Genomic DNA, 11,166 nt, shown 5'->3' on the forward strand with positions numbered 1-11,166 from the left:
AATTCACTAGCGCTCTTCCGATAATTGCTTCAGACACCTATTGCTAATATGCCTATTATAGCTATACTTATTAGGGGTTTGACTATACGATATTCCTGGTATATGGAAAATGGTTAAGGATATTCATTTTCGCTGATCCAGGGATCTTTCTAAACTCCTTCGTTCGTTTTCAGCTAAATGTTTAGCTATAATAAGGAATAATATCCCTGTCACAGCTTAATTTTTATACCGTGTAGGTGGCGTTGAGCGTGAAAAATTAGGCTACACGTGAATCTAATGTCCCGCTTGAAACTTGAAGATGAGGTGCAGATATTTCAATAAACTGCGATTAGCACAATCACTGATAATACTAGAAACACTGGCAAGACCTATCCAGCTAATAAGGGCAACAAAATGGCAATGTAAATACTCTTCAAAATATTAAAGGTGGAAAACAGTTAAGTCAATGAATAAAAGACTGTAGATCAGTCCAATTAGCAAAGGAAAAGCCAGTCCAGCTACTAAAGGCAATGTAGTGGGACTGCTCTGGCTATAGGTCAGTCCAACCAATAAAGACAAGACATGTCATTAGTCCAGTCAGTTAAGACAAGACTATAAATCAGTCCAACCAACAAAGGCAAGAAATGTTATTAATCCAGTCGGTTAAGACAAGACTATAAATCAGTCCAACCAACAAAGGCAAGATAATCTTGTCTTAACCGACTGGATTAATAACATGTCTTTCCTTTGTTGGTTGGACTGATTTATAGTCTTGTCTTAAGCGACTGGATTAAGAACATGTCTTGCCTTTATTGGTAGGAATGATTAATAGTTTTGTCTTAAGCGACTGGACTAATAACATTTCTTGACTTTGCTGGTTGGACTGATCTATAGTCTCGTCTTAACCGACTGGTCTAATAACATATCTTCCCTTTGTTGGTTGGACTGATTTATAGTCCTGTCTTAAGCGACTGGACTAATAACATGTCTTGTCTTTGCTGTTTGGAATGATTTATAATCTTGTCTTAAGCGACTGGATTAACAACATGTCTTGCCTTTGTTGGTTGGACTGATCTATAGTCTCATCTTAACCGACTGGACTAATAACATGTCTTGCCTTTGTTTGTTGGACTGATTTATAGTCTTGTCTTAAGCGACTGGACTAATAACATGTCTTGCCTTTGTTGGTCGGACTGACATATAGTATAGTCTCAACCGACTGGACTAATAAAATGTCTTGTCTTTGCTGGTTGGACTGATCTATTGTCCTGTCTTAACTGATTGGACTAATAACATGCCTTGCCTTTATTGGTTGGACTGACTTTTAGTCTTGTCTTAAGCGACTGGACTATAAAATATCGTCAGTAGTCCAGAATTTCTTTTGCCTTGATTATTTAAAGAAATCTTCACATTGCCAGGGCAGTCCCATTACATTGCATTTAGTAGCTGGACTGATTTTTCCTTTGATAATTGGACTGACCTACAGTCTTGTATTCATTGACTGAACTGTCTTCCACCTAAAATGTTTCGAACAGTATTTACATTGCCAGGACAGCGCCATGATTTCGCCTATTATTACCAGGACAGCGCCATTTTGTTGCCCTTATTAGCTAGACTGGTCTTACCACCTCGCCCCACCTATCTCGAAAACTTTTGATTTTTTGGACTAGTACCCCATTAGGAATTTTTGATCAGGAGGCTTTGAACTATATTATATTGCAAATTCAGCCAATTTGACCGGGGCCTGATTTTAATGTAAATTGTGCGGAGTTCTTTCCGTTATTGATGATCTGATCTTTAATTCAAACTTGTGATGGATTTCATGGGAATGTATAAAAGCGTTTCAAAACATTCCATTTTCCTTTTTAATATCCGAGGCAATTTTTTTCTGTTTGAAAGGTTTTTCAAAAATGTTGGGAAGAATTCGAATTGTTTTAAAAATATGCTTAGAATTTATGAAAAAAAAGAATTTAAAATTTGAAAAGAATGCCAAAATCGTCAAAAAATAATCGGGAAGATTTAATGATAATTTCATGAATAATCCGCATCAGTTTAAACTGCTACAAGTTCTAGGCTGAACCAAATTTTTCCTTAAATTTTGAGAAAACTATATAAAATAATAAAAAATTATTCTGAATTTTCTAGATTTGTTTTCGATATATCTGAAATCTTCAAAAATCCTTTCCAATTTTTTCAAGAAATCTAGGAAAATTATATAAACTAAACACTAAATAAACTTGACAATCTCAAAATAATTTTCTAAATTTTATCCTTAGGTTATATTTTTGTCTAAATGAATGGCATTGAGAAATGAAAATTTTTGAAGGATAATATTTTACAGTTTTAACTTTCTCATTGCAAGAAGTCAAACACATATAAACGAGATTGTTTTAAGGTAAATAATGTAAGGCAACAAAGATTCATTTTGGAGGTGATGTTGCCTATTTTCATATAGTCAGGTTGTTTTGATGTGAAGAAGAATACCAATTAAAGACTTACAAATGATTTTTTTACATAAAAATCATAATTATTTATTGGAAAAATGCTACATTTTATCGACCAAATACATTTTTGGAAAAAATTATCGAGTTTAGGATAAAATGAAAAGAAGAAAATACGAAAAAAATATTCATAACGGGTGATAAGGAAAAAATCTGGAATTACAAAATGTACGTTCTACTAAGTTCAAAGAGTCTCATAGTATACTTTAAAATGTGATTTTTGTTTAATCCAATACAATTTCATTGAATCAAAATTCTTGATTTAAAGTAATTTCGTTGTTGTTGCAATTACAATATTTGAGTGTTAAATGTAATTTTTTGAAATTATTATTTAAATTTGAAATAACAACAATTTAAACAATATTTCTCAGTGCATAAGAACAATAAAAGAATAAGATTTTTATCACAGGATAAAAGCATTAAAAAAACTTCTTTGATCAAAATATTCAAAATCCATTGAGATATTCTTTGCAATTCGACAATTTTCTGTTGCGAATTTCATTCTTCTGAAATTTCAAATTCTGAATTTTTATATTGGATACCCAAATTAATTAGTGAAATTAATAATTCTCCCGAATAAGAAAATATTCGAAATATAATAATCAAGTAAATAAAATTGAGGAGGCAGGACAATTTACGAATTTTACAATTTCAGAATATCAAAAATAAAAAACTGTTTTGTTATAAAACAAAATATATCAAATAATAAATATTACATTGATTCAATAAAACATTTGTTATGAAATATATTATTTTATATTTGATTATTTATTTATTTAATGAATAAAAATATTCAAACGGAAATAGTTTGTTCCATATTCTCTTGATTCATATTCTTTTTTTTCGACGATAACATTTTTTCGTGTATATACACCACAATTTTGAAAACCATATCGTATTTTTAGAAAAAGAAGGCGACATTAATAATTCTTATGGCCTTTTTTTATATTTTCGTTATGTCTTCTCACTTCAAATTATGCGAGAACTGTTATTATTAAAATAATGATATAATAACAATTAATATTATAATGAAATTTATTATAATTTTTTGCATATTAAATTTTTTGTAAAAAGCGCAAAAACATGTTTTATTTTCTACCACAAAAAATAAATTTTCAAGCAAAAATGAAATAGTTAAATTTTTGTTTAGCAATAAATTTCCAATTCAAATGATGAAACTTTGTCAAAGGGAATTAAACTTGGTCAAACAGTAAAATGTTCGACCAGAAAAATGGATAATTTTTTGCTAAAAAAAATAATAAATTTTTTCCGCAAAGTATATTATTTTATTACAAAACAGTTTATTATATAAACAAAAATGATTTGTTTAATAATTTGAGGAATCTTCAGTTCATTTTTCTACTTTTTAAATTCATCTTTTTGGACAATTTTTTTTAATTGAAATTTTTATTACTTTGATACCGTTTTTTTAATTAATCCTTTTGTGTTAAATATTGTTTTTTTTTTGTTGAAATTTCAACTATATCGTCAAAAATTTATTGACAAATCCCAAATTTAAATTTTGATAAAAAAATAAAAATAAAGAAAAAAATTTATTTAGCGGTCAGGCTATACAAGATACAGAACAAAAAAAAGAATAAATAAAATTGTTAACCTAAAAAGGATCGAAACATTCGTGATATAAATCATTTTTGATAGGATGCTGAGTGTTTGTTTCATTCGTAATTTGAATCTTTTAAGAACTTCTAAACCTTTTAAATATCTTAATGAAAAATTTTGCCATATACTCTTCTGAATTTGTGCTCCACAATTTTGGATATTTTTTGAAATAGATTGAATTTTTTAATTTTTTTCTGAAGATTAATTTTTCATAATAAAAAATCATTAAAAATTTTTCTAGGAATCTTAGGGAAAAATTCTATTCTTTAAAAAAACTTTCAAAATTCTTGAAACATTTCTGAGTTTTTTGTTTGCTATCTTCAAAAATGTACATTTTGTTTTAAATTTCATGAAATTATTCCACTCTTAAAATTATTTTCGATTTTTTCTTAAAAACTTCTTCAAATTTCTTGTACTTCTTCAAATTTTTTCAAACATTTTGTAATCTTGCAAAATTCAAAAATGTTGCTTTAAAATGTTCCATATTTGTTTGTAAATTTTAGAAAATATTTTAAATGTTTTGAAGTCTTTTCAATTTTCTCTCAAAATTAATTTTTGTGAATACACTAGCCGTCCAAATAGACGACGAACGCGGGACTTTCACCGTCCGGCAAGACGACGGCGTGAGTGATCACCACTATTTTGCGCTGAGAGTGTGTGCGGTGTAGAGCGAATTTATGTGTTGAGTGTGAAACAGTAGGTCGTGTGCATTGCATAGAAGAAAGTGGAGGGGATAGAGGTACGGCCTCCGCCGTCGTTTCATGGAGCGTTCGCCCGTCGCTATGTTGAGTGGGTCGTCTTTCCAGCGGTTGTCTTATTGAATGACTAGTGTAGAAATATTTGAAATAGTCCCACGAATATTAAGAAAATTTTTTATTATTTTTATTCCGCAAACTTTATTATTTTTTTAAAGAAAACTTCAAAAATATACATTTTGTTCTAAATGGTTTTAAATATTTTCAAGTTTTAAATATTATTTTCTAATCGTTCTAATCTTTTAAAATATGTCAGTTACCCTAACGTTTTTTTAAATTCTTCAACATTTTAAAAAATTGCTTTAAAATTTCCCAGATTGTTTTTTGACTAATTTCGAAATTTGCAAAATTTGATGTTAATATTTTTAAATAAAACGAATCTTTATAAAATTTACCCCGAAAATTTATTGTTGGTGACAGTATTTTTTCTTGTCTGTACCGCCAATTTTTTTTATCGGAACAGGCTTCGTAAAATAAGATATCTAGGTTTTTATCCATAATTTGTGTTGCCAAGCCAAATGTTAGAATTCTCATTAATTATTATTATAGCTCTTAAAGTCCTCAGATTAAAATGGTTGCATCCTTCAGGATTTAATTTGCAAATGTTCATCCTCAAGGCTTTTAGTTTCACTTCGTGTACATTTTTAATTACAAATACTATTTTTATTGCTTAGATAATTTCAAATTAAAAGCGTACTAGATTGGACGATTTTCATTTCGTAATTGCACACATTTAAAAGTTCAGATGTTTCAAATTTAACCATTTCGAATTTATTATATGTGAATGTAAATTTTTCAACATATGACATTTTTTTATTGAAGGCATGAAAAAAATAATAATTCAAAATTTAACAATATTTAATTTCGTTATCATTTAAGAATGAACAATTACGATTTTATTATTTATGTTTAAAAATAATGTTTTGCTAAAGACATGAGTCTAATAGATATGAGTTATCTCCTACAGATCCGTAAATAAAAATGTATACAAATTTATGCGCACGGTTAAGATCTTTAGATAAATAAGAAAATTTTCATCAATGAAAATATTAATTAATCAATTTCTCAATCATTATAATAATTTACAGTACCCTTATGTGCTATTTTTGAACATACTTTCGAACAGTTATTTTTAAAAAATTTGATAATTTGGTTTTTCTGATTCACCCTAGTTCCTATTAATCATAATTTTTATCTTCTTTCGATGATATATGGTTTTAAAGCGTTATACTAAACTGAACCGGATTTCGAAACCTCAAGTTTGAAATTGTTCAGGAGTTAATTTTTTCTAGGATTAAATTCCTCTGAATAAATATTGCTTAGTAAATGAAACGAAAGTTTGGAGTTATTATTTTGAAGATTTTATTTTGAAAAAGAGTCTAATCTTGAAACCCTTGAAATATACCGTATTAACATTAAATAAAGCTTTTAATTAGTAAATTAGTATGTATTGTTTTTTTGAGTTTAAAATTAGACAATTTTTATGTTTTAATTATTATTTTAGGTAATGTAAAATTAGAAGAGATCTGTTAGTTATCAAGTGGCGAGGTATTTCTGTAAGTGTACATTGTACACGTGATTACTGAGTAACGTGAAATAGATGATGTATGTGAATAATTGTTATTTTTCTTCATCATAGATGAGGTTTTGTAATGGAAAAAATTTCAAAAAATTTTCAATTCGTTTAATTAAACGTCCTTCAATTAAAACATTTCTCAAGCAATGGTTTAAACAATTTTTTCAGAACATACGCCTAATACAATAAAAGTCCAAACCCTGTGGATTTTCCCTCGAAGTTCGAACTGTTTAAACTCAAAATTACATAACGAAGTACAATATGTAATTTTAGGGATAAATTGTCTAATTAGCAACGTCTAAACTAATTTTCTTAAAAGAAAAACAGAAACTTCATAAGCTTGACTAGCCATACCGAATTTTCGGGACCACGTCCATCTCCTTTTCCAACTCCTTCAATTTTTCAGGGCGGCTGGACGTAGCCTTTTAAAACAGTCAAACAGTATTCAAGAGTTTCTGGTTTGTTTAACAAAAACAAGGCTTTTATAACAACAGGAACATAGATATTAGTTTAATTTATCGCTAATAAATTTATTTTTCGAACTTCCAAAAATTTTTTTCTTTACAGAGATAAATGTATAAGTTACCCATATTATTTTCTGATATCGCCATTGAGCTGAAAGAACTTTTAAATATAATAATCCAAACTTCAGAGAATATGAATTCAAAGTGTTAAATCAACACATCATTTTTGTGCAAAGTTTTGAATCAAAGTATTTGAATTTTTAGGTTAAAAAAGCACCAATTCTGTTTTTAAGACTCTTTAATTTTTGACTTAATTAAGATACTTTAATATTTCTTTGCAGACTTTGGTGGGATGTAGTTACCTCTCTTGGCATCAGGTGGAAAAATTAAAATTTCCGAGAAAAAAAATCCTCGCAACCATAACAATGATTTGGCACAATTTAAAAAAAAAATTGGATACAATAAATAAAGAGGATTTTTCTATTAAATTCTACTTTATCTTGCATGTTGTGTTTTGAAAATATGTGACGTTTATTTTATGGAATAAACTGTAATCTTTCAATATATTTTTTTTTCAATTCGTTCTTATGCTTCATGCAGACTAAGTCATTTTTTGGCCAAGAACATTATTATATTATTTGAAGAGTTATATAAACAAACTTTCATAACAAAATTATATTCTTGGAATATTCCTAGGGATAAGGGATATCCTGAAAAATGTCCAAAAATGTTCTGGGATATCCGTGGCATATTCCAAGGATATCGAGATTTCCACCCCGTAGGATATTCACAATTTTGGCAATGAAATAAAATATTTCTGAAATGCATATTGACTAAAATATGTAGAATGCCTAAAAACATAAATATTCATAAACATCCATTTGACAAAAAAACAATTTATACAAATATCGAATATTCGGTTTCTTTCGAAATTATATCTCAGTATAATATTCAATAACTATTACCGCCAATAATTTTCATAACCAATAACAGCCTGCTTACAATAAAAAACAAGTTTCTTTCCGAAAATTGCAAAGTTGACTGTTATTACGGTAACCTCTAAATTTCGCAGTTTAGAGTTCGCACTTTTCAACGGAAAAATCAATTTTGATGATAAAAATCAATCAAACTAATATGTACCGCGTTGGTTTTGTATAATATAAATGAAACTAGATTTTAATATGGCACGAATATTCGAAAAATTGTTGACTTTTTTTTATAGTGTCACTTATTACTGCGTGATAGTTTTCGCACACTGACAGGCATGATGGAATTTGCCCGAAATTGACTTTAGAGGGGACTTTACTATTATTCCTATTATTTTATTTTATAACGTACTTTGTATAAAATCTCCAGATAAATAACTGATATTGTTAAATTATTTCTTATTTTAATGGTACGATTAAATATAAATTTAACTGACAGTAGATATACCTGAATTTCCAGAAATATTCTAAATTACAGAGTTGGGATACATGGGGAACATCCTTGGCATACAAATTTGGGACATTAATGGGATTTCCTCAGGACATTATGAGATATCCTTGGGACTCATATTTTCAAGTTTTAACAAACTGTACAAATTGAAAAATAACCATATACAACAGTAAGAAAAAAGTAGCAAGCTTTAAGAACGGAAAAAGTAAAAAAAGGAATAACTACAAATTGAAAAATTTGAAGAAAGATATTCAGTAATTTATGTTCTGCACAGTTTTATAAATAAGGAGATATTTTGAAAGTTTTGTAATAATTGAAAAAAAATAGAAAAAGTATCTAAATAATTTTTAAAAATATTGAAAAATATGTTAAATGATGATGCGGAGAACTTTGAAATTTTAATTGTCATTTTAAAAACAAAATTTATAAAAAGAATGTTTAGAAATATGCAAAATCCTGTTGAGCAAAACAAGAATCCAACGACCAACTTGGGACTACAACGAATAAACGAAAACCAAAAAAACCCTATTGTAATCATGTTATTTTAAGATACATTTTTTGAATTTAAGAAATTTATTTTAGAGAATACGTTTTTAAACTGCCTCCGTTATTACAGTAAAGGACCTTTTTTAATGCCGGAATGAAATTTAGACGATATCTTCATTATTGAAGTGCAAATTAAAAAAGTTTAAATTCTAAATCGTTTAATTTTAATTATTCATTGCTTGTGACAATTCAGTGTTAAAGAATAAAATAACTTCAAATTTTGTTTCAAATTATAACTAGTTTATGCCTTAATTATAATATTTCAAAATAATTTTTCGTCTTGTTTGTCCGAGTGCTCAAAGATTGGAGATATTTTTCAAGGAAATAAAGTAAGGTAAGATAGATTAAGTGTGTAACTGATACTTGTTTTTCCATTTTGAAAGACAAATGATTAAATGCGTAATGTTAGGAGAGGTGACGTAGCATATTCACACGTTTCACATTACTACCTTATGATTATTTCAATAAAGCTTAAAATGGGCACAATAGGGTTATTTTATTTAACTTACATATTTAAAAAGTTTAAATAAATAGTATCAAAAGAATAACGTTTTAAATTGAAAGATAATAAACAGGAAACAGACTAATTATTTAAAATTAAACAAATGCCTACTTCTTCTAAAGGTACTTTAACTTTGACTAAAAAATAGAGTTAAAGAAAAAATTATTATTGATATTTGGACCATGTATTTTCAAAAAGAATAAAAATTTTGAATTGGTTCAGGGAATGAGTTCATGAACTTAAATTTAAAGAGTACTAAGCAAACTATTATTTGATTTAAAGGAATAGTTTTATTGGTTCACAATAATGAGGTTAAACAAATTGTTTCTCAAATTTAATTCAGTACTTTATTTTAATCTTAACAAAAACATCTGCAATACAAAGAATCTCAAGAATTTTATTAGGCATTTTATAACTTGGCGGGATTATAATATACCCTCAATATCTCATAACCAGTAATTTTGTATAAAAATAATTTTACTTATAACTAGTTATGTCATTCAATACCGCCCAGTTTTATAATGCCTATTATGCCTTCTTAAAATTGACTTAAAAATTGATGTATGGCACTTTTAAGAAAATGTCTTCATATTTTTCTCATGAATATTTTTACCCAAATTATTTAGCCAACTTCGATTACAAAAAATCATATAATTGTACTTGAAAGATTTTTTCCATCACAGATGTGTTTGGTAGGATTTTATGTTTTTTTTTATATTTTAGAAATAAGATACGTAGGCTTAATTAACTTAATTTAATTAAAAATAAATTACTAATTTATTTTGCATGAAATATTAAATTAGTTATTTGAATAATTTTCATTAAAAATTAATTGTTATTAATCAATTAAAAATTTCTATTATCTTGAATAGTGTTTGAAATTTTATAATTTTGTCATCTGTGAATTAAAAATTTTTTTATAGACAAAATTTAACATTTTTAAAACTTCAAGTAATCGAAAATTCTTGAAAAATATATCGAGGATCTGTTGCTACTGTATTATTGAAGTTAAAATTTAGCACCAATCGGTTTGCTAGATTAGTGACGTAGAGATGACCAGATGTTGTAAAATGTTTGTTTTTATGTTTTTTCTCGGTGTATGTTAAGTTTACAGTTTCAATAATAATTAATAATAATTCGTTCAAAAATTCACAAAAGGTCCAGAATATATGAATATTCCAGATAAGGATTGTTCGTAGCCTTTCTTTGTTCTTGTACAAATAGCATCAAAGAACTCAGTTCATAAATGCGAGAAAAAGAAAAAAAAGCGTAATTAGGTAAAATCAAACAAATTTGTACTTCTTTTACATGTAATTTTACTTTGAATTAGAAACGTAAATTTAATAAAACAATTACAATTCCACATCCAAGATTTTAATTAGTAAGTTTTTTAAGGGGTCCCTTTTGGTATATAAAAAATTTCATAATAGGTCAATACTTCCAAAAGCGGTTTTTTTAAACAGTTCTAAAAATTATTTCTGCGTTGAAGGATAATTCCTCTTACATTTTAGAGAAATTTGTCCAACAGGAAAAAGAAAGTGGACAAAATTATGAGAAAATTCTGTCAAAAAAGAATTTGCTATCTTTTATAGTCTTCGAGTTATAATGTTTTGAAAAATCCTTACCATTTTACATTTTCAGCGAATAATCATTTAGATCAGTTTAACAGAGTATTCCGGGTACACTCGTTGCAACTCCCTTCTAAGGTCTCTATACCTCTCTTTCTTTTCATTCTCCTTGGCTATGATGTTTTTGTCATCTGGTGCCGAAAATTCAATAACGAACA

Source organism: Belonocnema kinseyi, chromosome 6 (assembly GCF_010883055.1).
Source record: "Belonocnema kinseyi isolate 2016_QV_RU_SX_M_011 chromosome 6, B_treatae_v1, whole genome shotgun sequence".
Classification (NCBI taxonomy): domain Eukaryota; kingdom Metazoa; phylum Arthropoda; class Insecta; order Hymenoptera; family Cynipidae; genus Belonocnema; species Belonocnema kinseyi.